Here is a 23,896-nt window from a genome sequence, read left to right as displayed (position 1 = left end):
GTCAGTTAAGCGTCTGCCTTCTGCTTGCATCATGATCGTGGAGTCCTGGGATCGAGCCCCACGCCCCACGTTGGGCTCTCTGCTCAATGGGGAGCTTGCTTCTCCCTCTCCCACTCTCCCTGCTTATATTCCCTCTCTCTGTGTGTCAAGTCTCTCTCTCTGTGTCAAATAAATATATAAAATCTTAAAAAAAAAAAAAAAGAGTTGGGGACTCAACCAACTTAGTCACTGAGGTGCCCCTGTCTGCTCTAATTTTGTGACCCCAGAACCATGAACCTTGTGTGCAGTAGATGCTACATACAGATGGATGGATGAGTGGATGGATGGGTGAACGGACAGACGAATAAATGAATATGACCACAGAAATTGCTATTACAAGAGCAAGTTCCAAAAATTACAAGTCTATGGAGAAGCTGGAGCAAATATTAGTGTGAAATACTAGTGTGTAATTTTTATGCTTTAAGATTTGGCTTGAAGGGGGGCACCTGGGTGGCTCAGTGGGTTAAGGCCTCTGCCTTTGGCTCAGGTCATGATCCCAGGGTCCTGGGATCGAGCCCCACATCGGGCTCCCTGCTCAGTGGGGAGCCTGCTTCCTCCTCTCTCTCTGCCTGCCTCTCTGACTACTTGTGATCTCTATCTGTCAAATAAATAAATAAAATCTTTAAAAAAAAAAAAAAGATTTGGCTTGAAGGAGAAGTTCTGGGCTCACAGCAGGACATACAGTCTTCAGATAAATAGTTAACAACTGAGATGTGTATGGGATAAGGCACATATGGAGACAAACACCAGAAACTGATCTTCTATCACTTAAGCAGAAATTAGGTTAATTGTGCAAGCTGACAAGAGAAGGCAAAGCTAAAAGGCCAAGTCTCAGGAAGGGTAGTCACAGGGTTGGACCTTCAGAAACAGGAAGAACTTGTGGGCTTTTCTCCTGAACATTGCCAATGGTGACTCAACTTCTACCATATCCTGTTTCTAAGTTCTCAGAGTTAGCCAGCAAGAACCTGTTAGGTTACTGCTTTCTTTCCTTGGATCATTTAGATGTAGCTTAAGGACAAGATGATGACATGGTAACATAGGCATGGCCTTTTGGGAAAGCATGATGTTCCAGGCAGCCATTGTAATTTTTGGTTGCAGGAGTGGCCAACATGGCAAGGTAGTGGGCTTTCTATCAGTGTACAACAAAATGATAAAAAGGCCCGGGACAAGTAGAAATCAGGTCAACAGGGCCAGGAATCAAATAGGAGCACACACAGATTTCTAACCATCTGGGCAATAGGTCAGAATCCGACTGGCAGCCAAATATGGAGTTGGAGTCATCTGAGCACATCTGGCCCCAGGTCAAGATTGGTTTTGAGAACTAGAAGAGCACTGAGCCTGCCCTTGGTATATGAGTGGGAAGCCAGTAAGAAGGATGCACAGACTGGAAACCAGGCTGGGCCTGGAAGATCTCAGAGCAGAATAACCTAGGCATTTCTCTTCACTCATCAGCCAAGTGACACTATGAAGGGCAGGCCCAGCCTACCTTGATCCCAACAGAGTGTACCACCAAAAATGTTTACATATTTCATTGTCTCTCAACTATGGGTACTTGTTGGGATTTTTTGTTCATATGATTTGGCCTTGAATTCAACTTGCATACCAGTATGACTAAGAAAAGGGAGGTTACTAGTGTTCATTTGTGCCAACTGTGTCCCAGATATAGTGACAGTGATCTCATATGCACTATTACATAAAAATATCTTCAGGGGCACCTGGGTGGCTCAGTGGATTAAAGCCTCGGCCTTTGGCTCAGGTTGTAATCCCGGGGTCCTGGGATGGAGCCCCGCATAGGACTCTTTGCTCAGCAGGGAGCCTGCTTCCTCCTCCCTCTCTGCCTGCCTCTCTGCCTACCTGTGATCTCTGTCTGTCAAATAAATAATTTTTTAAAAAAAAATCTTAAAAAAAAAAACCCACAGAATGGATGACTTTTAAACCATAAGCATTTATTTCTCACAGCTCTAGAGGCTGGGAAGTCTAAGATCATGGCACCAGATTTGGTGTCTAATGAGGGTCCACTTTCTAGATAGTTATCTTTTCGCTGTTAACTTCACATGGTAAGAAAACGTTCCTTCTGAGGCCTCTTTCATAAGGGCACTATTCCCATTCATAAGGGCTTTGCTGTCAGGACCTAGTTCTTCCCAGGGCTTCCCCTCCTTTACTATCTCTCTGAGGGGCAGGTTCCAACATATGGATTTGGGGGGTACACATTCAGACTATAGCAGAAGGCATAATAACTTGAACAAAGTGTTTTCAGACCCAACACTCATTTTTCCCTTTTCATAACAACTTCTAGATTCTCTTAGGTCTCATCACATACACCCTGAGCCCTGTACTGATATTGACTATATGGCAGCCATGATGTCATGGACTATGGAATGCACTTGGAGTCAAGAAACCTCAACTCTGAGCTCAGCTGTGTTATTAATGAGGTGGTGGCTTAGTTTACTTACCTGTAAAGTGAGGAGATTGAATTAGCTTATAATGGAGGCTCTTCCATTGCTTTAAAAATGCCATGCTTCTGATTTTATAGCCTTTGAGGCCATTAAAAGTCACTTCTGCTTTAGAGAACTTCAGTTAGCTCTGTAGTTAGGCTTCCACAAAATGGTGCCACATTTTGTTGGCTCCGTAAAGATTATGGTGTATTCTTTTTTTTTTTTTTAAAGATTTTACTTATTTTATTTGACAGACAGAGATTACAAGTAGGCAGAGAGGCAGGCAGAGAGAGAGAGAGAGGAGGAAGCAGGCTCCCTGCTGAGCAGAGAGCCCGATGCAGGACTCGATCCCAGGACCCTGAGATCATGACCTGAGCCAAAGGCAGCAGCTTAACCCACTGAGCCACCCACGTGCCCCAGATTATGGTGTATTCTTGATGTTCTTCTTTATTTCTTGGCTAATTTTTTCACAAGATATATGATTCAACTGAATACTGATCAATATGGTTTGGCATTCTCAGGAAACTTTGAACTTATCAACACAGTTGTTCTGTGAAATGGAGATATATGCAAAATGACCCCCAAAGGCCAAAGGAGACTTACATACAAAAACCATGTGTTGGGCAGGGGCAAGAGGAGTAGACCTCCAAAAGCCCATCTCCTGTAAGAACTGGATCTCTTGAGCAGGATCAAGGATGCTGTATCCCCAGGGTATACTTAAGGGTGTGGTTAAACAAAAGGAAAGAATGTGGAGGGAAGGGCCTGTGCCACCTGGGCTGATTTGTCTAACGTGGCTGTTCATCTGCTCCCACAACAGTTTCTCAGACATAAAATACGTTGCCTTCTTTACTTTTTAGGACTGGCCCAGTTTAAAGTTACTTTAAAACTTTCTCCCTATTTGTAGTAGTGAATATTATTTTTCAAATTGAAATTCTTATTTAGAATTCCAAAATGTGAACCAAATGTAACTGGGTGTGAGAAAAGTTACTACATCAACAGCAGAGAAAAAAATCCTGTGGGAGAAAAGTGGCTTTTGTATTGGGAAAGACTTTTATGGGTAGAAAGTGTGGTTTAACCTCCTGTGTACTAGAAAAAGAATAGAAATTTGTAAGTGGAGGGATTGATAAAAGAGAGTGGAGTAAGGACTTAGTAACAGAGTTGTAGGCTGGATCTCAAGGTCCCTGAAATTGATTGAAGGAATTTTTAAAGAGTGGAATGTACCTAGTATTCAGTTTTATACTGTTGGTTTTCTGTGATGAAATCTGTGTCCTAAATGCCTCGCATTAAGCTTTCTGATCATAATGTAAGTGCCTGACTTAACACTTTTGATTCCTGAGACATGGCTCTGGAATACACATATTTCCAGCTCTGTCACAGCCATGAGTAAAACAACTAGGTAAGAAACTGTCGGCCCCAACTGTGAAGTTTCCTATGAGAAAGCCTGGGTAATCCAGATAACTGACTGCTTGAGGGACCCTGCTTCTCCCTTCCTGCACTCCAATTCATGCTCTTAGGTTTTAAATTCACTGCTACAGTGAACCTCAAAGGCACTCCACCTTCCTCCCTAATAAAGGCAGAGCCCCAAGTCCTTGCTTGTTCCCTGAACCCCATCTTGCTACCTGTGACCTCACTCTATGGCCTTCAGACGTGTCATGTACCCTCTCAAATTTGTAATACCTCTTGTTTCTCAGAGTCTCCTGATGGATTTTTGCTTACACACATCTTGCAATCACAATAAGAACCACCAGGGCCAGTCCAACCACAATATTGGCTCTGAGAGAGAGATATCTGCAATCTCACCACCAGTAATATGGGCAATGGTGAGTGTCCCAGGCATTCCTAGCAGATAGCATCACTATCAACAGGGTGAGGCCAATAGAACAAAACCTTATACAACTCTACAACTTTGGAACACACACACACACACACACCCTTGTGTGAATGGGGCTTTTGTCTGTGTGGTAGGTAGGTGAGGGTAAAAAATAAGGAATAGAACTAAATTCCATATAAACTAAATTAATTTACCAAAAGCAAAAACAATCACAATTCTAAGTTCCAGGCACTATATTTGGTACATTTAGTCTTCTGGACAACCCAAGGAACTAGGCACTTTTTTTTACCCAACAATCTATCATAGCTATTAACTCAGGAAATGAATGGGTTATTCCTGGTGCATCGCTGCAGCCAACTGCTCCGTCCAGGAGAATTCCAAGGGGGCTGGACAAATCAAAAGCACAGCTCCTGGCTGGGTTTGCCAACACTGTTGCCAAAGAAACTCAGATAAACTCATTGCAAGAGAAGCCAATAACTGGAGATGAAGGTTTGGAAAAGAGAAAGGGAGAAATTGATGTTGGGTGCTGACAGCCAGGAATGGTGTCAGGTTCAAACCGTAACCACTGACCTCTCTCTACTGGCAAGATGGACATCTAGGGTCTTTATAGGAAGATGTTTAGGGGGGTAGGTGCAAGAGAGCAGACAGACAGCAAGTGATCACAGGTGGGGGTCAGCATGTGTTTTGCACACGATGGGTAGGGAAAGGGGTGTGGTTCTCTTGCTATCTGAACTTCTCTGGCCTGGGATTTGGAATGTTCTAATCATTATAAAACATCTTCCTCAATATCTCAAGAAAGTATGATAAGAAATAACTGCAGTGGTCTATGGTTGACACTATTATTAATCTCTGTTTTAGAGATATTAAAAGTACAGTCTAGGGATGCCTTGGTTGCTAGTGGGTTAAGCGACTGACTGACTCTTGATTTTGGTTTGGGTCATGATCTCAGGGTCATGAGATTGAGCTCCATGTCAGCAGGGAGTCTGCTTGAGATTCTCTTCCTTTCCTTTTGCCCCTCCTACCCACAAGCTCATGTGAGCTCTCCCTCTCAAATATATAAATCTTAAAAAACAAAACAAAACAAAAAACAAGAACTAAAGTCTAGAGAAAAATCATATCTTACACAAAGTTACCCAGGGAGCTAGCGGTGAGGGTAGGAATTGAATTCAGATTTGGCTGATTCTACAACCCATTTCTTATTCAGTCACTGTCCTATATGGCTGCTCATGTTGAATGGGAGTCTAAGCACTGGGGTGACAACTTGGAACTAGGAGCAAGCTATGTTTTCTCTTCTTTATCTTCCCCCTGAATTTGTTTTAGTTTTGCTATTTAAAGGTGTTATACTTAATAAACAAGCAAATAGAAAACACCCTAAATGTAAACGTAGCATTAATTTCTGCTGGTAATAATATACAGCATTTATATGTTATTTGAAGCATTTATGTGTTAACTTACAATCTGAAGGAGTAACTGGTTCTATACTTTCCCTTCCACCATAAACAATTCTAATTCTGGATAAAATATATGAAACAGCTGTTTTGGGGAGTTAGGCAACAGAAACCTTGGGCTATAAAGCATGAAAGGAGGAAAATAAGTGATGTGTGCTCCAGGTTTGCCTCTGATTTATGCCTGTGGGCATTCTTCAGCCTGAAAAACACAGAGCCTAAGTCAAGAGCAAGGGGCTTCTGGAGCAGCTGAGAAGATAGGCATTTGTGGGACAAGGAACCAAAGAGGATACACTGTTCTAGGGGGCCAGAGGAGGAGAGAAGAGCCAGAAATATTCATGTGGTAGTTCCCTTGGCTCCTTGGCTGAGTTTGGGATGCACGCACACACGCAAAACCTAACAAAAAAAAAATAACAAAACTTGAAGACGTAGATGAGTCTACAATGATACCTGGGTTTTTTAATTTTTAATTTTAAAAAAAATTTTATTTATGTTTTATTTGAGAGAGAGACAAGGGAAGACACAAGGAGAACATTTTCTCATAGCCATTGGCTTTGAAAAGGAGAGGGGCTGAATTGTGCTAGTTCTTACAACCAGTGAGGCTTAAAGCCTGGAGTTTTAAGGGTCAGTTGGCTTGGCTGGGATAGAGTACTGCACTGTTCTTGGGAAGGAGGTAGGCAGACAACCTGGGGGTAAACAGTGTGGAGACAGCTATCTGATGAGTGCCTGGGCACATAGTGGAGAGATTATCCACTCTTCTCAGAGTTCCTCCCTGGGAGGCAGCATACATTGAGATGTCTCCCTGGGAACAAAAGAGCTGGCTGGTGTAATTTACCCCCCCCCCCGCCCCCCCTTAGCATATGCATGCAGGAAGCAGAGCAGTGCTGACACTGGCTGCCTAATTTGTTTATACCAGTCCCAGCATGGAAGGCCCCTCCCCCAGAAGACTAGCATAAAACCCTGCCCACACAAATCTCCTAACCAGAGCATTTTGCAGGACTTCAGTTCTAGTGGAGGTGGTGATAAGTCTCATTTCACAAGCAGACCCGAGCACACTTAGTTAAAACTCACTACATTCAGGCCAGGGACAAAACAAGGCCCAGAGCCTCTCCACATGACTGGCCTTAAGGATAGAACAGCCAGGACACAGCAGCACACAACAGTGACACTCCATGAAGCACCAGGCCCTAATCACTACATGACCTCTTCTTCATAAGACCATTACTTTCAGGAGCAGGAGATATAACTGGCTTTTCTAACACAGAGAGGCAAGCAGAGACTTAGACAAAATGAGAAGACAGAGGAATTTATCCCGAATGAAAGAACAAGACAAGGCCATGGCCAGAGATCCAAGTGAAAGAGATATAAGTACATGCTTGATGGAATTTTTAAAGCAATGATCATAAGGATACTCCCTGAACTTCAGAAAAGAATGGAAGACATTATGATAAACAGAGGTAAAGAGTTAAAAAAAAAAAGAATAAGAGATGCAGATTGCATAAAGAGATTAGAAACACACTTGATGCAAAGAAAAACAGGCTGGAAGAAGCTGGGGAATGAATTAATGACCTAAAAGACAAAGTGTCAGGAAGAAATTAGAGTGAACAAAGGAGATAAAGATAATTATGCAAAATAAGAATATACTTAGGACACTCAGTGACTCCATTAAGTATAATAATTTTGGTATTATAGGAGTCCCAGAAGAAGAAGAGAAAAGGGTGCACAAAATTTATTTGAAGAGATAATAACTGAAAATTCCCCTAATTTGAGTAAGGAAACAGACATCCAGAGCCAAAGACACAGAGAACTCCAATCAAAATCAACAAAAGCAGGGCCAAACCAGGACATTGTAATTAAATTTGCAAAATGTAGTGATAAAGAAAAAATCTTAAAATCAGCAAGGCAAAAAAAAAGTCAGTAACGTACAAGGGAAAGCCCATAAGACTAGCAGGAGATGTTTCAAGAGAAACTTGGCAAACCAGAAGAGAGTGGCATGGTATATTTAAAGTGCTGAATGGAAATAATTTGCAGCAAAGAATACTCTATCCATGGGGCACCTGGGTGCCTCAGTCAGCTAAGTGTCTGACTTTGTTTGTTTGTTTGTTTGTTTCCAGAGAGAAAGAGAGACAGAGAGAAAGCACAAGCAGTGAGAGAGAAAGACAGAAGGAGAAGTATGCTCCCCACTGAGCAAGGAACCCAGTGATGCAGGACTCGATTCCAGGACACTGGGACTATGACCAGAGCCAAAGGCAGCCGTTTAAGCAACTGAGCCACCCAGGCATCCCAAGGGTCTGACTCTTGGTTTCAGCTCAGGTCATGATCTCACGGGTCAAGAGATCAAGCCCTGCATTGGGCTCCTCACTCAGTGTGGAGTCTGCTTGAAGATTCTCTCCCTCTGCAACTCCCCCTCCCCCACTCTCTCAAATAAATAAACAAAAACCTTAAAAATAAAAAAAATTTAAAAAAAAGAAAGAAAGAAAACCCACCTCTATCCAGCCAGACTGTCATTCAGAATAGAAGAAAAGATAAAGAGTTTCCCAGACAAACAAAAACTAAAGGAGTTTGTGACCACTAAACCAGCCCTGCAAGAAATGTTAAAGTGGACTCTTTAAATGGAAAGCAGAGACCAAAAACACAAAGGAAGAAAACACAGGAGTAAAAACGAGTATTTCTATAAAAATCAGTCAAGGAACTCACACACACACAAACACACACAAGGATATAAAATACAACATATATGTAAAACATGGGGAGGAGAGAGAATAGATTCAAACTTAAATGGCCATCAATTTAATATAGATTGCTATTTGCAGAAGAAGAGGTTGTATACAAATCTAATGGTAGCCATATATCAGAAACCACAAATAAACAAAGAATAAGAAGAAATCCAAATATATCACAAAAGAAAAATAGCAAAACATGAAAGAGAGAAAGACAAGAAAGGATCGGAAAAAATCTCCAGAAACAAGTAATGGCAAAATAATTATATATCAATAACTTCTTTGAATGTAAATGGACTAAATGCTCCAGTCAAAAGACATAGGGTGTCAGGATGCATAAAAAACAAGAAACAATGGGGCATCTTTTTTCTTATTCTAATTTTTTAAACTTTTTCTCTTTCCTCTTTTAATGCTTTTTAAGTAGCTTATCTTAACAATACCTTTCTAAAAAATCTTTAAAAATCTTCATTATTATAGTCATATTTTATCCTTTTTTGTATTTAACCTTATTTTTTGTATTCATATCGTTTTTTTTTTTTCTAAAAAATTTTGAGATACAATTTCTTCTAATAGATCAAAGTATACCCTAAACCTAGCACAGGGCTTTGTTCTAGTCTCCAGCCTGAGCACATTCTCTCCCCACCCCCCCTTTTTTTTCTTCTTTCTTTTTCTAACCAACTTATCAATTCCTTTCTTAGAATTTTTTTAAAATTTTCATCTTTACAGTCATATTCCATCCCATCATCATGTTTACCCTTATTTTTGTATATATATATATATGTTTTTCTTTCTTTAAAATTTTGAGAGGTAGTTTCTTCTAAGAGACCAAAATATACCCCAAATCAAGTGGGTGGCTCTGTTCTATCCACCAGTCATATATATATATATATTTCTTTTTTTAAGTTTCTTTTTACCCTCTTTGTTGTCCCCCAGTACGGGGTCTCTTCTGATTTGGTAAGCATACATTTTTCTGGGGTCTTTGCCACCCTTTTAGTATTTTATTCTCTCGTTCATATACTCTTATCTGGAAAAAATGACAAGGCAGAAAAACTCACCACAAAAAAAAAGAACAAGAGGCAGTACCAAAGGCTAGGGACCTAATCAATACAGACATTGGTAATATGTCAGATCTAGAGTTCAGAATGATGATTCCTAAGGTACTAGCTGGGCTCAAAAAAGGCATGGAAGATATTAGAGAAACCCTGTCTGGAGAAACAAAAGAACTGAAATCTAACCAAGCTGAAATTAAAGAAGGTATTAATGAGGTTCAATCAATAATGGAGGCTCTTGGGTGGCTCAGTGGGTTAAAGCCTCTGCCTTCGGCTCAGGTCATGATCCCAGGGTCCTGGGATCGAGCCCCACCTTAGGCTCTCTGCTCAGTGGGGAGCCCGCTTCCTCCTCTCTCTGCCTGCCTCTCTGCCTACTAGTGATCTGTCTGTCAAATTAAAAAAAAAATCTTAAAAAAAAAAAAAAAAAGGATGGAGGCTCTTACTGCTAGCATAAATGAGGCAGAAGAGAGGATTAGTGATATAGAAGACCAAATGATGGAGAATAAAGAAGCTCAGCAAAAGAGAGACAAACAACTACTGGAACACGAGGGGAGAATTTGAGAAATAAGTGATACCATAAGACAAAACAATGCTAGAATAATAGGGATTAGGGAAGAAGAAAAAGAGGGGGGGCAGAAAGTATATTGGAGTGAATTATAGTAGAGAATTTCCCTAATATGGCAAAGGGAACAAGCATCAAAATCCAGGAGGCACAGAGAATCCCCCACAAAATCAATAAAAAATAGGTCCACACCCCATTATTGAATAGTAAAACTTACTAGTCTTAGTGACAGAGAGAAAATCCTGAAAGGAACTCAGGACAAGAAGTCTGTAACATACAATGGTAGAAACATTAGATTGGCAGAAGACTTATCCACAGAGACCTTGAAGGCCAGAAAGAACTGGCATGATATATTCAGAGCACTAAATGAGGAAAACATGCAGCCAAGAATACTATATCCAGCTAGGCTATCACTGAATAATAGAAGAAGAGATAAAAAGCTTCCAGGACAAACAAAAAAGAATTTGCAAACAGCAAACAAGCCCCACAGAAAATATTGAAAGTGGTCCTCTAAGCAAAGAGAGAGCCTAAAGTAGTAGACCAGAAAGGAACAGAGACAATACACAGAAACAGCCACCTTACAGGCAATACAATGGCACTAAATTCATATCTTTCAATAGTTACCCTGAATGTAAATGGGCTAAATGCCCCAATCAAAAGACATAGGGCATCAGAATGGCAGGGAAAAAAAATCAATATGCTGTCTACAAAAAAGTCATTTTAGACCCCAAAACACCTCCATATTTAAAATAATGGGGTGGAAAACAATTTACCATGCTAATGGACATCAAAATAATTTATATCAGATAAATTAGATTTTAAACCAAAGACTATAATAAGAGATGAAGAAGGACACTATATCATACTCAAAGAGTCTCTCCAACAAGAAAATCTAACAATTTAAAATATCTATGCCCCTAACATGGGAACAGCCAACTATACAAACCAATTAATAACAAAATCAAAGAAATACATAAACAATAATATAGTAATAGTAGGGGAATTTAACACTCCCCTCACTGAAATGGACAGATCATCCAAGCAAAAGATCAACAAGGAAATAAAGGTCTTAAATGACACACTGAACCAGATGGACATCACAGATATATTCAGAACATTCCATCCCCAAACAACAGAATACACATTTTTCTCTAGTGCAAATGGAACATTCTCCAGAATAGTTCACATCCTGTGTCACAAATCAGGTCTCAACCAGTTCCAAAAGATTGGGATCATTCCCTGCATATTTTCAGACCACAATGCTCTGAAGCTAGAACTGAATCATAAGAGGAAAGTTGGAAAGAACTCAAATACATGGAGGCTAAAGAACATCCTACTAAAGAATGAATGGGTCAACAAGGAAATTAAAGAGGAATTGAAAAAATTCATGGAAACAAATGATAATGAAAACACAACTATTCAAAATCTGTGGACACAGCAAAGGCGGTCCTGAGAGGAAAGTATATAGCCATACAAGCCTTTCTCAAGAAACAAGAAAGGTCTCAAGTACACAACCTAACCCTACACCTAAAGAAGCTAGAGAAAGAATAGTAAAGAAAGCCTAAACCCAGCAGGACAAGAGAAATAATAAAGATCAGAGCAGAGATCAATGAAATAGAAACCAAAGGAACAGTAGAACAAATCAACAAAACTAGGAGCTGGTTCTTTGAAAGAATTAATAAGATTGATAAACCCCTGGCCAGACTTATCAAAAAGAAAAGAGAAAGGACCCCCAAAAATAAAATCATGAATGATAGAGGAGACATCATAACCAACACCAAAGAAATACAAACAATTATAAGATCATATTATGAGCAACTATACACTAGCAAATTTGACAATCTGGAAGAAATGGATGCATTCCTAGAGACATATAAAGCACCAAAACTGAACCAGGAAGAAATAGAAAACCTGAACAGACCCATAACCAGTAAGGAGATTGAAGCAGTCATCAAAAATCTCCCAACAAATAAGAGCCCAGGGCCAGACAGCTTCCCAGGGGAATTCTACCAAACATTTAAAGAATTATACCTATTTTCCTGAAACTGTTCCAAAAAATAGAAATGGAAGGAAAACTGCCAAACTCATTTTATGAGGCCAGCATTACCTTGATCCCAAAACCAGACAAAGACTGCATCAAAAAAAGAGTATTACAGCAAATATCATTGATGAACACAGATGTAAAAATTCTCATCAAAATACTAGCCAATAGGATCCAACAGTACATTAAAAGGTTTATTTACCATGACCAAATGGGATTTATTCCTGGGCTGCAAGGTTGGTTCAACATCAGCAAATCAATCAATGTGATACAGTACATTAATAAAAGAAAGAACAAGAACCATATGATACTCTCAATAGATGCTGAAAAAGCATCTGACAAAATACAACATCTTTTCTTGATCAAAACTCTTCAAAGTGCAGGGATAGAGGGTACATTCAGGGATAGAGGGTACGCATCAAAGCCATCTATGAAAAACCCACCGCGAACATCATTCTCAATGGGAAGAAACTGAGAGCTTTTCCGCTAAGGTCAGGAACACAGCAGGGATGTCCACTATCACCACTCTTATTCAACATAGTACTAGAAATCCTAGCCTCAGCAATCAGACAACAAAAAGAAATTAAAGGCATCTGAATCAGCAAAGAAGTCAAACTCTCACTCTTTGCAGATGATATGATACTTTATGTGGAAAACCCAAAAGACTCCACTCCAAAACTGCTAGAACTTGTACAGGATTTCAGTAAAGTGTCAGGATATAAAAATCAATGCACAGAAATCAGTTGCATTACTATACTCAACAACAAGACAGAAGAAAGAGAAATGAAGGAGTCAATCCCATTTACAATTGCACCCAAAACCATAAGATACCTAGGAATAAACCTAACCAAAGAGACACAGAATCTATACTCAGAAAACTATAAAGTACTCATGAAAGAAATTGAGGAAGACACAAAGAAATGGAAAAGCATTCCATGCTCATGGGTTAGAACAAATATTGTGAAAATGTCTATGCTACCTAATGCAATCTACACATTTAATGCAATCCCTATCAAAATACCATCTATTTTTTTTGAGGAAATGGAACAAATCATCCTAAAATTTATATAGAATGAGAAAAGACTCCAAATAGCCAGAGGAATGTTGAGAAAGAAAGCCAAAGTGACATCACAGTTCCAGACTTCAAGCTCTATTACAAAGCTGTCATCATCTAGATAGTATGGTACTGGCACAAAAACAGACACATGGATCAATGGAACAGAATAGAGAGCCCAGAAATACACCCTCAACTCTATGGTCAACTAATCTTTGACAAAGCAGGAAAGAATATCCAATGGAAAAAAGACAGTCTCTTCAACAAATGGTATTGGGAAAAGGGGACAGCAACATGCAGAAAAATGAAACTGGACCATTTCCTTACACCACACACAAAAATAGACTCAAAATGGATAAAAGACCTCACTGTGAGACAGGACCCCATTAAACTTCTTGAGGAGAACACAGACAGCAACCTTTTCAACCTTAGCCATAGCAACTTCTTCTTGGAAACATCACCAAAGGCAAGGAAGTGAAGGCAAAAATGATCTATTGGGATTTCATCAAGATCAAAAGCTTTTACACAACAAAGGAAACAGTTAACAAAACCAAAAGACAACTGACCAAATGGGAGAAGATATTTGTAAGTGACATATCAGAAAAAGGGCTAATTTTATCCAAAATCTATAAAGAACTTATCAAACTCAACACCCAAAGAACAAATAATCCAATCAAGAAATGGGCAGAGGACATGAACAGACATTACTGCAAAGACGACATCCAGATGGCCAACAGATACATGAAAAAGTGCTCCACATCACTTGGCATCAGGGAAATACAAATCAAAACCACAATGAGATACCACCTCACACCAGTCGGAATGGTTAAAATTAACAAGTCAGGGAGTGACAGAGGCTGGTGAGGTTGCAGAAACACTGTTGGTGGGAATGCAAGCTGGCGCAACCACTCTGGAAAACAGCATGGATGAAAGACCTCAATGTGAGACAAGAATCCATCAAAATCCTTGAGGAGAAAACAGAGGCAGCAACCTCTTCGACCTCAGCCACAGCAACTTCTTCCTAGGAACATCTCCAAAGGCAAGGGAAACAAGGGCAAAAACAAACTACTGGGACTTCATCAAGATCAAAACCGTTTGCACAGCAAAGGAAACAGTCAACAAAACCAAAAGACAACTGACAGAATGGGAGAAGATATTTGTAAACGACATATCAGATAAAGGGCTAGTATCCAAAATCTATAAGAACTTACAAACTCAACAGTCAAAGAACAAATAATCCAATCAAGAAATGGGCAGAGGGGGCACCTGGGTGGCTCAGTGGGTTAAGCCTCTGCCTTCGGATCAGGTCATGCATCGGGATCGAGCCCTGCATCGGGCTCTCTGCTCAGTAGGGAGCCTGCTTCCTCCTCTCTCTCTGCCTGCCTCTCTGCCTGCTTGTGATCTCTCTCTGTCAAATTGATAAATAAAATATTTAAAGAAAAAAAAAAAGAAATGGGCAGAGGACATGAACAGACATTTCTGCAAAGAAGACTTCCAGATGGCCAACAGACACATGTAACAATGCTCAACATCACTTGACATCAGGGAAATACAAATCAAAATCACAATTTGCTATTAAAAAAACTGGCAAAGGGGCGCCTGGGTGGCTCAGTGGGTTAAAGCCTCTACTTTCAGCTCAGGTCATGATCCTGGGGTCCTGGGATCGAGTTCCACATTGGGCTCCCTGCTTTGGCAGGGAGCCTGCTTCCTCCTCTCTCTCTCTCTCTGCCTGCATCTCTCCTACTTGTGATCTCTGTCTGTCCAATAAATAAATAAAATCTTAAAAAAAAAAACAACTGGCAAATACGCACATGGAAAAATGCTCCACAGCATGATCTACTAGAGAAACACAAATAAAAACGATGATAAGAAGGGCACCTGGGTGGCTCAGTAGGTTAAAGCCTTTGCCTTCGGCTCAGGTCATAATCTCAGGGTTCTGAGATCAAGCCCCACATGGGGCTCTCTGCTCAGCAGGGAGCCTGCATTCCCTCCCACCCCCCCGCCTGCCTCTCTGCCTACTTGTGATCTGTCTGTTAAATAAATAAATAAGATCTTAAAAAAAAACAAAACAAAACACCATGATAACACTACAGACCCCCAGAATGATAAATTTCAATGAGTGACAATACTATTTTTTGTCACGGATATGAAGTGACTGCTCCTCTGAAAAACAACTGGACTTTTAAAACACAAACTTAAAATAATGCTTAGCATGCATCTCAACAATCTAGATATTACATATTTACCCAGGAGCTATGAAACATTTGTCCATGGGAAGACTTATACTCAGATGTTCACAAGAGCTTTATTCAAAATAGCCCCAAACTGAAAATAATCCAAATGTCCACCAACTGATGAATGGATAAACAAATTGTGACAAAAAGTTCCATAGGGTGTCTGGGTTGCTCAGTTGGTTACACATCTTACTATTGATTTTGATTCAGGTCATGCTCTTCGGGTCCTGCGATCAAGCCCTGTATCAGAGTCCCTGCTCAGCAGGGGATCTGCTTCTCTCCCTCTCCAATAAATAAATAAATCTTTAATTTAAAAAAATCATAAACCCAGTTCCATTCCATGTAATGGGATATTACTCGCCAACAAGATGGAACAGACTGCCAGTAAAAACAAAGACATCGGGCGCCTGGGTGGTTCAGTGGGTTAAGCCTCTGCCTTCAGCTCAGGTCGTGATCTCAGAGTTCTGGGATTGAGTCCCCGCATCGGGCTCTCTGCTCAGCAGGGAGCCTGCTTCTTCCTCTCTCTTTCTCTGTGTGTGTGTGTGCCTACTTGTGATCTCTCTCTGTCAAATAAATAAAATCTTTAAAACAAAAACAAAGACATCAATGAATCTCAACAGCAATATGTTAGTGAAAGAATTTCTATTTCTAAAGCCACTGTTGAAGAGAACAGATCAGTGATTGCCTGGGCGTGGTGGTCAGGGGTCGGGGAGTAACTACAAACTGGCAGGAGGATGATGGAATGTTCTGTATCTTTTTTGGGGTCATGATTACAGGACTGTCTATGTTTGCCAAAACTTACCAAACTATGCACTTAAAATGGGTGAATTTATTGTATGTGAATTACATCTCCGTAAAAGTAATTTGTGGGGAAAAAATACTGTCTTCACAGAAAGAAGTAGTTCTAGTTCCTTTTTTTTAAGTAGGCTCCATGCCCAACGTGGGGCTTGAACCCATGACCCTGAGATCAAGCCTTACATGCTGAGCCAGCCAGATGCCCCTATTTACTTACTAACTCAAATAAAACACTACATATTTTCTTAAAAAGAAAGAAAGAAAGAAAGAAAGAGAAAGAAAGCTTCAATTTGTGTTTAATAATGCTCAGAGTGAAACTCTGAAAGGCTTACTAAAGAGACAGACTTAAAAAGAGACAGAGAAGGTTCTAGGGGCCAACCAGCTGGTTTAACCACTGTCACGGTAAGCGTGTTATTTATTCACACCTGGCAGTGAAGGTAAGGCTGCTTTGCTCCTGCAGAGCACATCTTGGTGAAATTAAGATATTGGAAGAGGGTTTCCAGTGAAGAATCACCCCACACTCAGAATAGCCCCAGCGGATCATTATTCTAAGTGGAACACAGACTGTGTTCAGTCCAGGCTGGCCCTGGAATGTTCCCCTAGCTGAACGGAGAGGCCCAGATTCGGGTCCCCTAATGCTCTGATCAGGAAAGACGACGGTTTGTGGTGAAAACCAATCTCTTTGCAAAGCTGAATTTTCCATTTCAGAATTTTCCAGAATGAAATAACTGTAGCGTATGTTGTTCACACCCCTTGGGAGATACCCTTTAAAAATTATGTCTTAATCCATGAAAGAAGCGTTACTCAGGGGAGAAGAAGAGCTGTTGTTCCTTAAAGAACTCCAAATAAAACACCCAGTGAGCTGAAACATGAGCCGGCTAATTAAGGAGGGCACATGGGATTTGGGTTCTTTAACCAGCTTGACGTAGAGTAATTCCCAGCGGAAATCTCAGATCTCAGAGCCAAGGTCAGCTGCTTGCAATGTCCAAGCTAAATATACTGATGCCAACTTCAAGGATGAGCAAGAGGAGTTAAGGGCAAAACACATGATAACAAATAAAGAAGTGTGTTTGCTATTCCTGGAGATAATTTGGTACAGAAAGACCGTTTTGAGGCTTGAGTGAGTCACTTGACCCCTCAGGGGTCGGTCTCTCTCTCCCTCTTCTCATTCTCTTTAGTTAGATATTATCTGCTTCCATGAGCTATATTACAAGGTGTAAAGAGAACCCATGAAGGGCATCTTAGCACAATGCCTGGCTCTGAGTAGCTCAGTCAATAGCACATATTTTTTTTAATAAAGATTTTTTAAAAAATGTATTTATTTGACAGAAGGAGAGAGAGAAACAGAGACAGCAAGAGAGGGACCACAAGCAGGGGGAGTGGGAGAGGGAGCAGCAGGCTTCCCGCTGAGCAGGGATCCTGATACAGGGCTCCATCCCCAGACCCTGGGATCATGACTTGAGCTGAAGGCAGATGCTGAACGACTGAGCCACCCAGGCTCCCAATAGTAAATATCATATGTAACAGGATGTGTATATATTTTCTGTCGCTCTCTACATAGCAGAGTGGAAGCTTTGCAGGATTAATTCCTAGAGGGTTAGGAAAGAACAAGCAACTTGTACTAACAGAGAAGCACTTCCCTTCATCAGTGGACGCAGAGGTAAGACATTCCTGTAATGGGGGTGTATCAGTTATTTTGTTTGCTCCTCTTGATCCTTTTTGTCCCAGGAGACTGTCCCCTGGAGAGCTCTATTACTAGAGCTCTATTGCTGGCTAGCCTCCAGCTGGGTTCGGCCAATGTGAAGCACTGGCAGGAAATCAGAGACCAAGAGGGGGAAGTTCTAGGTACTTCTTCCCTGCTGCCTTCCCACATTGGTACTGTGCCATTGGCAGTGTTTGCCTCCTTCTAGGTCTACATTATGTCCAGGCGGCTCTTCTCTCATAAACCTCAGCTCTCAGCACCTGGGTGGCTCAGTCATTCAGCATCTGCCTTTGGCTCAGGTCATGATGCTGGGATCCTGGGATTGAACCCCCCATCAGGCTCCCTGCTCAGCTGGGAGCCTGCTTCCCCCTCTCCCACTCCCCCAGCTTGTGTTACCTTTCTTGCTCTCTCTCTCTGTCATAAATAAAATGAAATAAATTAAAAATAACCTCCGCTCTCTTGAGGCTCTACTGCCACAGTTCCCTTTCCTTGTCCTCTCACACCTGGAGTAGTAACAGCTTCCCACTGTAGTCCATTAGCCCTACACAAATCTCTCTCAGCAGGCCCTATAAAGAGTCTGCTTGAACCGTCTGGGACAAATGCTGTTTTCCGGAGTGCCTTGACTTATCAGAGGCATCACAGAACTTGTAAAAACCCTCACTAGAAAAAGGAAAGGTTTAACTCTTGGGCGGTTCCAAAGAGTGCCAACTAGTTAAGCATCACGGTACAAGGAATAATTTTCCTGCTCCCTAATAATTTTTCTGGAAACATAAGGAACACAGATAGTAAGATAGAGGTGGAATAGTCAAAGTCCAAAGTGGCAGAAAAAGAGAAGCTGCTACCATCTGGCAGTGAGCCAGAGCTGGGGCAAAGGAGGGGCTCCAGCTTAACATGAAGTTCAAAGCCTGAACTAGTATGTGAAATTGGCATGTAAGATATTGTCCAGGGGTGCCTGGCTGGCTGTGCTGGAAAAGCATGCAATTCTTCATCTCAAGGGTCGTGAGTTCGAGCCCCACGTTGGGTGTAGAGGTGACGTAAATAAATATTTTTTGAAAAACTGTCCAGGGGACCTTGCATGATTTGAGAATAATTAGAAAAGCCTGCTTCTAATAATTAGAACAGAACCTGCTTCAAGGGGAAGAGGGAGAATAGCCTCAATAAATATATTTACAAGGAGAGTAGAAGATAGATTGACTTTATTCTCCTGGACCACGCGCAGGCTATTCAATAGAATGCTTACTTAGCCTCGGTGGTATCAGCAGTTGTAACAACTCTGAGGCTTATTTGCATAGCACGGGTCGTGGAGGGGGAGACCGCCTGAGATTTCAGCCGCACACCTGCTCAACTCTGGCCTTGTTCCCAAATCATTAACCTCATCCCACTGGATGGCAATGAATCTGTGACGCGAGCAAAACCCCTGCGTCCCGCCAGGAGGTCGCGCCCTGTAAAGAAGAGATAGAGAGATGGATATGATGTAACTCATTTGATCTTTATTGGGACGAGGTCCGCACCACTATCGTGGTCCGGTCACGGTCTGCTGAAGTTGTCACGGAGAAGGAGACATCGCCTCACAATCTAGACAGAATGGTCACCACAGAAGTTGAGACTGAGAACCAGCTTGTGGTTGGCAACGAAACTGTCAGGACGTCGGTAGCACCCGGGATGATGTTCTCCCGACAGGGAACTTGCTTCACCTCAGTCCAACCCGATGCCTCTTTATATACTGTGCTAAGTCTCCTTCAAAAACACATTACATCACTTATTTTTCTCATGCTTACACACCAAAAACACACACATGTCGAAAACATGTTTTGGTCTACGATATTTCGCATAAGTTTAAAATATTTACAACTTGTTACTCCGCGCTAATCTTATCACTACACGCATATGGTCTAGGCTTACTTGCTATGTGGTTAGTTTGCAATTTGTTCCTGTTTTTCATTTAGTAGGGGTTTGCACTTACTACATATTATTTATTTATTTATTACACTTTATTTTTTTTTTAAGATTTTATTTATTTATTTGACAGAGAGAGGTCACAAGTAGGCAGAGAGGCAGGCAGAGAGAGAGGACGGGAAGCAGGCCCCCTGCTGAGCAGAGAGCCCGATGCGGGACTCGATCCCAGGACCCTGAGATCATGACCTGAGCCGAAGGCAGCAGCCTAACCCACTGAGCCACCCAGGCGCCCTTACACTTTATTTATTAAAGGTTCGTACTCACTACAACCTGTTCATTTTCTTATCATTTTATGACCAGAAAGGTCATTTCCTTTCCATTTCTTTGCCCTGTTTTATAAGCGCCGCACTGACTTGGAGGTGTTTAATATTTATACATTTATATGGTACCATAGAATAGATCACTACAATCTCATTAGTTTAATTTTGGTCTGTATGCTCTGGATAGATAGAAAGAAAGAGAAGATGAGAGTTACTCCTGCTTAGGTGGCATGCAGAAATCAGTGATAGATTTGTGAGAAGGACATGGACCCCAGAAGCATGACCTTGGAAAGGATGGGCGTCACCCAAATCTAACTTCGAGTGGTACCAGTATTTTGTGCTGTTTTCCAGGGGATGATACTTAGCTTTTAAGGGTCTGAAATTCAATTGTGAGGACATCCAGAGGGGTTTGGTTCTAGGGGTCTGACTCTGACCAAATCCATATATAAAAACCTAAAATGCCTGTTTGTTAATTAACCAGTGAATCTCTAATTACCATGAACAAATAGTTGCATTGTTAACCAATACATTGTTGCAAAATCTACGTGGAAAGCCCGATCCCAGGATTGCTAGAGTGAGCACAAAATTAGCGCAAGGGAAGCAGCGGGATGGTGTGAATGGTTGATGTCATGTTAAGTATATTAAAGAGCAGGAACCCGGCTGCGACAGGTTGTCTTGGTCCACGGGCTAGGGACTGGTTCTTACTGAGGGCAACACGTCCCCCTCCATTTTAGGTTTCTTCTCCCTTGCTTTTCTTTATTATTACCTAAACTTTCTGCCCAGTGTGGAGCTCAAACTCACGACCCTGGGATCACGAATCACACGCTCTACAGACTGAGCCAGCCAGGCGCCCCTGACTTTCAGGCTTCCAGGCCGACATGGCTCTCTAAATGATTTCTGCCCTCTGCACCTCCTGTTAAAGTTTATTGTGGTTGTTTTTTGTTTTCCCCAGAGGTTATTGTTTGTTAATGTCACAGCTTGGGCCTAATTCCACCTTTAAAACCTAAAACTCTAAAAGCCCACTCGGACCACGAACCCCATCCTTCCAGCTCTTGCTCCTTTCCTTCTACAACCCCTAACCCGCCTCCTCGGAGTAATTCTGAAATACCTGTACCGGCCACATGTCCTTTCTTATCTAATCTGTGGCCCGATGGACTGTCACTTTAACGACTCTCTCACCAGGCAGCCCCCCGCGGGCACCCTGCTGTTCTTGGGTACTTGCCCTTCCCTCCCCTCCCCAGGAGCCAAAACAGCTCAGGCCTCTTTGCTTCAGCACTTGGCCCGGAAGGAAAAACCAATCAGGAAGCAGATCAGAACCACTTTCAATTTATAATCTTCAATGATAACTTTACCCATATTTGAATATATATATTTTTTCTACCTGGTGACGCTCAGCTCCCCTTCTGGTAAGCAGTTAAAAAATTTCATCACTCTCCGCAAGGCCTCTGACTCACCCCTGTAAAAATTAATAGAAGAAAACCTTGTTTGGGGCACCTGGGTGGCTCAGTGGGTTAAAGCCTCTGCTTTCAGCTCAGGTCGTGATCCCAGGGTCCTGGGATTGAGCCCCGCGTCTCTGCTGAGCAGAGAGCCTGCTTCTTTGTCTCTCTCTCTCTGCCTGCCTTTCTTGCCTACTTGTAATCTCTGTCAAATAAATAAATAAAATCTTAAAAACAAAAAAAAAAAAAAAAAAAAAGAAAGAAAGAAAGAAAAAGAAAACCTTGTTTAAATCGGAGTCGGGAGCCAGCAGGGGGAGCCCTCGCGCCCCTGCTGAGGCCCTGACCCAACAGGAAGAGGGGTAACTTGCAAATGGTAACTACCTCACTACTGCTTTACCCTCCCAGCAGGAGGAAGACATTTTCCTCCTACTCCCCCAGTAACAGCCTGGCCAGTGGGAGACTAGCACACCACAGCCAAGGAAAAGCGACAATACTTTGAATTCCCAGTTTATTCCAATGGACTTTTTGTTTATAACAGCCCTTCCTGCTCCCCACTTTCCTCTGTTAAAGAGCAGTTCATTCGTTGCCTTTGCTCTCTGGACTTGCCTGTTGTTTTGCTGTAGCTTGCTTGTCCCAGATTGCAATGATCTGGTATTCCAAATAAACCTATTATGTAGTTATTATTTTTGTATTTTATTTTATGTTTCTAAGTAGGCTCAACACCCAGTATGGAGTCCAATGCGGGGCTTGAACTCACAACCCTGAGATCTAGACCTGAACTGAGATGGAGAGTCAGACACTTAACCAACTAAGTTAACTGTGTCACCCAACTCAACCTATTTTTGCTGGCAAAATAACTGCCAGTTTTATTTTTAAGGCTAATACCCAAGTTCTGCCGCCCTCAGTGATTCTTATTTATCTAACAGCCATCTAATAGACGCCACATATGCTATCCAATGTACATGGTGATATACAGACAAACACTTTTCTTTCCTCACTTTTTTCCTCCTCTCTCAGAGGAGCAGTTGTCTCTGCCTATAGCATTTTGAGGTTAATCTTTCCACCTGGGCTCTGATCAGGATGTGGCTTTTTAAAATCATCTGTTCACTTTTTAACCATGGCAAACTTTTTTCTGCCAGCTTCTCCTCCTTAGCCTAAAATGTGCTCAATTCTCTTTTGTTTTAAAAATAAAAGCAAATCCCTTCATTCATTCTGCTTTTCTACAGAGGAACCCCTCTATCCTTCCATTCACAGTTAAGCTCCTTAGTAGTTGACCCTGATTATGTCTTCATCTTACCACCATCTGTCTTTTGCCTCCAGTGTTCCAGTGAAATTATTCTGGAAAATCTTATCAGTGGCTTTCTAGTTGGAAAATTCAATGGACTCTAATTTGAACTCGGTGCAGAAGTTACCATTGTTGGTCATACTTCCGTTAGAAAGCTTTTGTTATTCTTTGACTATCATAAGACCCTCTTTTGCTGAAAAATCTCTCTTATTTCTGTGCATCTTGGAGGGAGGCAGAAACTACATCCCACAGTGGGGGAGCTAAAAACATAGTCATCTCCAGCCTCTTTTGTAGATAGGGCACTGCCTGTGACCCAGGTTTGGTCATTTTGATGCACCTGCCCCAGACAAGGAATCCAGAGCTGAATCCATCCTTTGGTACAAAGATTCTGGGGCATTGGACTGCCATCTGATAATGGAGAACATGGCCAGAACCTTCAGTTTCTTCTTGTTCAGGCAATAAAAGCAGTGTTGTCCTCAGAGAATGCAACCGTTGTGGACTCACCCAGCCAATTCTGTGGTGTAATTTGTGGGTTATGATTCTTTTTTTTTTTTAAAGAATCATTTATTCATTTATTTGGATTTTATTTACTTTATTTTTATTTATTTATTTGAGAGAGAGCAAGAGCAAGAGCAAGAGAAAGAGAATGAGTGGGGGGCATGGGGAGGGAGAAACAGGGATCATGACCCGAGCCGAAGGCATCCACTGAACTTACCAAGCCACCCAGGTGCCCCAGGATTTTATTTACCTTAGAGAGAGACCGAGAGCATGAGCCAGAAGGGCAGAGGGAGAGGGAGAATCTCAAGCAGACTTAGCTGGGATTGCGGAGCCCCAAGTGAGGCCCAATCCCATGACCCCCGGATCACAACCTGAGCTAAAACCAAGGGTCAGTTGCTCAACAAAGTGAGCCACCCAGGCACTTTTTAATAATACAATAAATTATTGCATTCTTTTGTATTGTATAAATAACAAAAAATTTTATTGTATTTTTAAGATTTTATTTATTTATTTATTTTAAGTTTTTAAAAATTTTTATTTATTTGACAGGTAGA

Source organism: Mustela putorius, unplaced genomic scaffold (assembly GCF_011764305.1).
Source record: "Mustela putorius furo isolate JIRA1106 unplaced genomic scaffold, ASM1176430v1.1 tig00000421_pilon_pilon_pilon, whole genome shotgun sequence".
Taxonomy (NCBI): Eukaryota; Metazoa; Chordata; class Mammalia; order Carnivora; family Mustelidae; genus Mustela; species Mustela putorius.
The sequence above is the reverse complement of the archived record's forward strand: the minus strand, read 5'-3'. Positions refer to the sequence as shown.